This window comes from Bombus affinis, unplaced genomic scaffold, assembly GCF_024516045.1.
Source record: "Bombus affinis isolate iyBomAffi1 unplaced genomic scaffold, iyBomAffi1.2 ctg00001009.1, whole genome shotgun sequence".
Taxonomy (NCBI): domain Eukaryota; kingdom Metazoa; phylum Arthropoda; class Insecta; order Hymenoptera; family Apidae; genus Bombus; species Bombus affinis.
Window position 1 is genome coordinate 18,834 of NW_026109497.1, and position 6,167 is coordinate 25,000.

General features: G+C 46.1%; 2 non-coding genes across 2 annotated transcripts; both read left to right on the forward strand.

Moving 5' to 3' along the window:
* Window positions 1-1,869: 1,869 nt before the first annotated feature.
* Window positions 1,870-3,792, forward strand: LOC126928494 (small subunit ribosomal RNA). The gene has a single exon (XR_007716715.1). It is a non-coding gene; the product is annotated as a small subunit ribosomal RNA (ribosomal RNA).
* Window positions 3,793-5,881: 2,089 nt separating this feature from the next.
* LOC126928493 (5.8S ribosomal RNA) lies at window positions 5,882-6,036 on the forward strand. Its single transcript, XR_007716714.1, has one exon. It is a non-coding gene; the product is annotated as a 5.8S ribosomal RNA (ribosomal RNA).
* The last annotated feature ends 131 nt before the right edge of the window (window positions 6,037-6,167 follow it).

The following is a 6,167-nucleotide window of genomic DNA, read 5'->3' on the forward strand; positions in this document are numbered from 1 at the left end:
GACCTTCTACAAAGTTTCGATTTTTTCGTTGGGACTTTGAAAAATTTCCGTATCGAACACGTTTTTTCGAGTTATCTCGCTTAAAAGTGTTACAAGGTAGGAATATTTTTGCATAAATGGACGTATCTCGACGTTTTACGTCGGGATTAAGCGTTTATTTGGTCGCTGGAACGTTTTCTAGAAACGGAACTATGCGACGGGACGTTGGGACTTTGAAGAAGTTCGGCCGGTGCGAAAAGACCGAAAAGGTTTTTTCGAGTTATCTCGCTTAAAAGTGTTACAAGGTAGGAATATTTTTGCATAAATCGACGTATCTCGACGTTTTACGTCGGGATTAAGCGTTTATGTCGTCCCCAAGACCTTCTACAAAGTTTCGATTTTTTCGTTGGGACTTTGAAAAATTTCCGTATCGAACACGTTTTTTCGAGTTATCTCGCTTAAAAGTGTTACAAGGTAGGAATATTTTTGCACAAATGGACGTATCTCGACGTTTTACGTCGGGATTAAGCGTTTATTTGGTCGCTGGAACGTTTTCTAGAAACGGAACTATGCGACGGGACGTTGGGACTTTGAAGAAGTTCGGCCGGTGCGAAAAGTCCGAAATGGTTATTTCGAGTTATTTCGTTAAAAAGCGTTATAAGGTATAATTTTTTTGACAGGGATCGTTATATCTCTATTAAATACAATCGGATTAAACATTTTTGTCGAATTTTTTGAAAAATTAGCTTCCGTCGGACTGATACGACTGGGATATTTTTGCAATTTTTTCGTTAATTAATGTTACAAGGTATATATCTTTTTACATATTTCGTGTTATTTTAACGTGTTTTAATCGATTATAAAGTTATTTTTCGTCCATAGTCGATAAAACTGTATGTTTACTGATGCAATTTTTCGGTGAAAAAAAAAATTAATTTTTTGGTAAAAATGCATTTATAATATGTTAATAATGCTTGTGGTAAAATATTTCGATGGTTGGATATCGCCTTTATATAGTAGTTATTGAACGTGCGAGCGACTAAGTTCCAGCGTCCCTTCCGAACGGTACGTTGCTACGGAGGTTTTGCACCATAAGCGCGCGGCCGCTAGCCCGACCGGCGCCGGCCTTCCGGCCGGCCCCTTGGTATCTATAAGAGAAGCGTCGAGCCGGACGGTTCGGTCGGAACAGCGCTGGGCGCGTGGCTATTCTACGGCCTCGGTTGAGAATTCAGTCACCGCTCCTCGAGTCTTAGTGTATTTTACGCTATTTCTCGACTGTTCCTCCGTTCTCGTACTGGTTTTTTCTCTACACTGCTGCGCCGCGGGTCGAAGTCTAGGACGTAATGACCGTTAACGTGGCAAGCTTCCCCTTAGTCGGGAAGCTGGTGACCTGTGTGCACGTATTTGACAAAAGTTGGATGCGTGTGTGCTTGTACTTACGGAGTAGCCATTCTTGCAGAGACCATCGGTTGTAAGCTATTTGTAGCTGCACGATGGTCCTTTTGGCGTTCTGTAGAGTGCGTTATCTTCTGGTAACGCGTCTCTACAGAGGTGTTGAAGCTTATAAAAGAATATTCTTACGGTATGTCCAGCATGCGTATACGTGCTTTACCGCTAAGTTATATTCTACGAGAGAAGTTGGAGGAGAAAAGTTACAAACAGAAATAATTCTGTGAAGTATGAATCTTTGTATCGATATATGATGGTGAGAGAGGAGGAGAATTAAAGTGGCTGAGTGACGTTGTTACTGAACCATGGAACGTTGCTCTCTAAGTCATATTACATATATATATAAAATGAAAAGTCTCGTCGTACGGTGCTTACGTCCCACCTACGACACAGAGAGAACTTTTAAACGAAAATGCTGGTTTTTGGGAATATATTATAAGATCCCTGGTTGATCCTGCCAGTAGTCATATGCTTGTCTCAAAGATTAAGCCATGCATGTCTCAGTACATGCCGCATTAAGGTGAAACCGCGAATGGCTCATTAAATCAGTTATGGTTTCTTAGATCATACCTACATTTACTTGGATAACTGTGGTAATTCTAGAGCTAATACATGCAAACAGATTCCGACCAGAGATGGTAGGAATGCTTTTATTAGATCAAAACCAATCGGTGGCGGATGGCTCGTCTGTCCGTCCATCGTTTGTTTTGGTGACTCTGAATAACTTTGTGCTGATCGCATGGTCATCTAGCACCGGCGACGCATCTTTCAAATGTCTGCCTTATCAACTGTCGATGGTAGGTTCTGCGCCTACCATGGTTGTAACGGGTAACGGGGAATCAGGGTTCGATTCCGGAGAGGGAGCCTGAGAAACAGCTACCACATCCAAGGAAGGCAGCAGGCGCGCAAATTACCCACTCCCGGCACGGGGAGGTAGTGACGAAAAATAACGATACGGGACTCATCCGAGGCCCCGTAATCGGAATGAGTACACTTTAAATCCTTTAACGAGGACCAATTGGAGGGCAAGTCTGGTGCCAGCAGCCGCGGTAATTCCAGCTCCAATAGCGTATATTAAAGTTGTTGCGGTTAAAAAGCTCGTAGTTGAATCTGTGTGTCACAGTGTCGGTTCACCGCTCGCGGTGTTTAACTGGCATTATGTGGTACGTCCTATCGGTGGGCTTAGCTCCTCGCGGGCGGTCCAACTAATATCCCATCGCGGTGCTCTTCACTGAGTGTCGAGGTGGGCCGATACGTTTACTTTGAACAAATTAGAGTGCTTAAAGCAGGCTACCTTCGCCTGAATACTGTGTGCATGGAATAATGGAATAGGACCTCGGTTCTATTTTGTTGGTTTTCGGAGCCCCGAGGTAATGATTAATAGGGACAGATGGGGGCATTCGTATTGCGACGTTAGAGGTGAAATTCTTGGATCGTCGCAAGACGGACAGAAGCGAAAGCATTTGCCAAAAATGTTTTCATTAATCAAGAACGAAAGTTAGAGGTTCGAAGGCGATCAGATACCGCCCTAGTTCTAACCATAAACGATGCCAGCCAGCGATCCGCCGAAGTTCCTCCGATGACTCGGCGGGCAGCTTCCGGGAAACCAAAGCTTTTGGGTTCCGGGGGAAGTATGGTTGCAAAGCTGAAACTTAAAGGAATTGACGGAAGGGCACCACCAGGAGTGGAGCCTGCGGCTTAATTTGACTCAACACGGGAAACCTCACCAGGCCCGGACACCGGAAGGATTGACAGATTGATAGCTCTTTCTTGATTCGGTGGGTGGTGGTGCATGGCCGTTCTTAGTTGGTGGAGCGATTTGTCTGGTTAATTCCGATAACGAACGAGACTCTAGCCTGCTAAATAGACGTAACTTATGGTATCTCGAAGGCCCCCGGCTTCGGTCGGTGGGTTTTTACTACCAACGTACAAACAAATCTTCTTAGAGGAACAGGCGGCTTCTAGCCGCACGAGATTGAGCAATAACAGGTCTGTGATGCCCTTAGATGTTCTGGGCCGCACGCGCGCTACACTGAAGGAATCAGCGTGTTTTCCCTGGCCGAAAGGCCCGGGTAACCCGCTGAACCTCCTTCGTGCTAGGGATTGGGGCTTGCAATTATTCCCCATGAACGAGGAATTCCCAGTAAGCGCGAGTCATAAGCTCGCGTTGATTACGTCCCTGCCCTTTGTACACACCGCCCGTCGCTACTACCGATTGAATGATTTAGTGAGGTCTTCGGACTGGTGCGCGGCCAATGTGATAAGCATTGCCGATGTTACCGGGAAGATGACCAAACTTGATCATTTAGAGGAAGTAAAAGTCGTAACAAGGTTTCCGTAGGTGAACCTGCGGAAGGATCATTAACGATATAACACAAAAACTTAAAGAATTTGACTTGAACACTTGAAAAATACGAAACTGTATAAGTCGGTAAGGAGCCGTACTCCTCCTATATCGACGAACCAAAGTATATACGACGTATCAACAAGCTATATACTTTAACAAAGAACAGTTAAATTCGCCCGGAGCGTGGCTTACTCCGTTGGCAAAATGATGAAAAGACATAAGGAGGAGACGACCCTCCAGCTACGAAACTATATGAAGAGAAGGTGGCACTCTCTCTCGATCATCGGGATGAAGAGATACATATATATATATATATATATATATATACATACATAAACGAATTCGAGGCGCCTGCGTGAGGTCGTACACAGAAAGACCCGCCGTCTGCGAATATTATGATTTTATAATAAAACTATAAATGGGAACTTGAGCTTTCGAAAATTAAACTTTGACACGAATATCGAACGAAAAATTACGAATGGAAACCACCCGTAAAGAGAAATGAGATCGAGGCGCTTGCGTGAGGCCGTATACAGAAAGACCCGCCGCCACGATCTCGTATTTTTTTTTTTGCGTCGTGGAGACCGTACAAACGAATAACAAAATCTCTAAAGTGCCTCGTGTCGGAGAGATCATGCTCGCCTATTCTCTTCTATGTTTCGTGGTCTGTGTTGCGTTTGCTCTCCTCCTAGCAACGGGACATCGAAGACTCCTCTTTGGGATCGAACGAAGCGACTAAAACGAGTCGACGAGAGCGAAAGTACGAGTAGCGAGTCGCGCATGTAGAAAGGATACCGACATATCTTCGAAGGTTCTCTTCGAAGATCCATGGATACCTTATGCGCGTCGACCTTTCGTCTCTTTCACCGCTCTCGGTCGTTCTCGAAACGTGCTTCCTACCCATAGGGCGTGTGTTCTTCGTATGTCGTTTTGTTCGAAATAACGAAACCACTTGTAACATACTCGTGGATCGGGTAACCTAGAACGAAAACGCATTGCGTGGATGTTGGCCCGCTATGATAATGATGATGATGACGATGACTATGATGACGATGCGTAGCAACGATTCGTAACTAGTCTAGCCGAAGTTGGTTCAGAGGGGACCGCAGGCTGTCTACCCTCGATGTCGTGAGTCGGACACCCGTGCCGTCGCTAGAGTTTTTTCAAAGCTCGGCTTCTGGATATTGGGAAGAAAGACCGCTCGAGGACGACGGCTGCGCGTGCGTCCCATCGAATTTTTTTTTTTTATACCACCTGAACGACTAAAGTTTCGTCTAGTTCGTCGCATATAACCCGTTCAGAGGGGACCGCAGGCTGTCTATCCTCGTTGTCGTGAGTCGGACACCCGTGCCGTCGCTGAAGTTTTTTCAAAGCTCGGCTTCTGGATATTGGGAAGAAAGACCGCGCGAGGTAGATGGATGCGAGTCCCATCGAATTTTTTTATTTTTTAAAAAAAACAATCACCTGAACGGAGATGTGTTCTCTTTCGTCGATTTTTCACGCTTTGAGTCGTCGCGATCGCCATCCGTTCGGAGGAGATCGCCGACTTCGAAGCCTCGATGTCGTGAGTCGGACACCCGTGCCGTCGCTAGAGTTTTTTCAAAGCTCGGCTTCTGGATATTGGGAGGAAAGACCGCTCGAGGCCGAGGGTCGCGCGAGTCCCATCGAATCTTTACATCACCCGAACGATGGAGGCGCACGCTCTTTTTCTTGAATAATTGGACGAGAGGAATGCATATCGTATTATATATACACACACACACATATATATATATATGGGCTAGCCACCGTGCGTATTTCTTCGCGAGATCGTGTGCTGCACAGAGGATTCAGAATCGGGTGTTATATCCCCGTCGTTTCCTGACGAACGGAGCTTCGATCTCGATGGTTGTTATATATCATAATGTACTTTTCGCCCGGCCGGCGGACGCGCGTATCTTCGCGCGTTCGTCGGATTTCATTTTCGAACGTTTTCGTGTCGTCGATCTTCCGGCGACTTCTGCGCGTCCGATTCCCGTTGGTCGGTCGTGTCGGATCTCGGCTTCGCTCGAACCGAGTATTAAGAGTACATGGAGTACAAGAGTTTTAAAAAATATATGAAAAGATTACCCTGAACGGTGGATCACTTGGCTCGTGGGTCGATGAAGAACGCAGCTAATTGCGCGTCAACGTGTGAACTGCAGGACACATGAACATCGACATTTCGAACGCACATTGCGGTCCACGGATACAATTCCTGGACCACGCCTGGCTGAGGGTTGCTCACGTAAACCTAAGACTGCTTGCGTTGCGTGTCGTTCCTCTCTATCTGTCTCTCTCTGTCCCTTGGTGCCTTCGACAACCCGCCGTCGTTCTTACGATACGTAGAACGTTTCAGAGTCGGAGGAAGCGC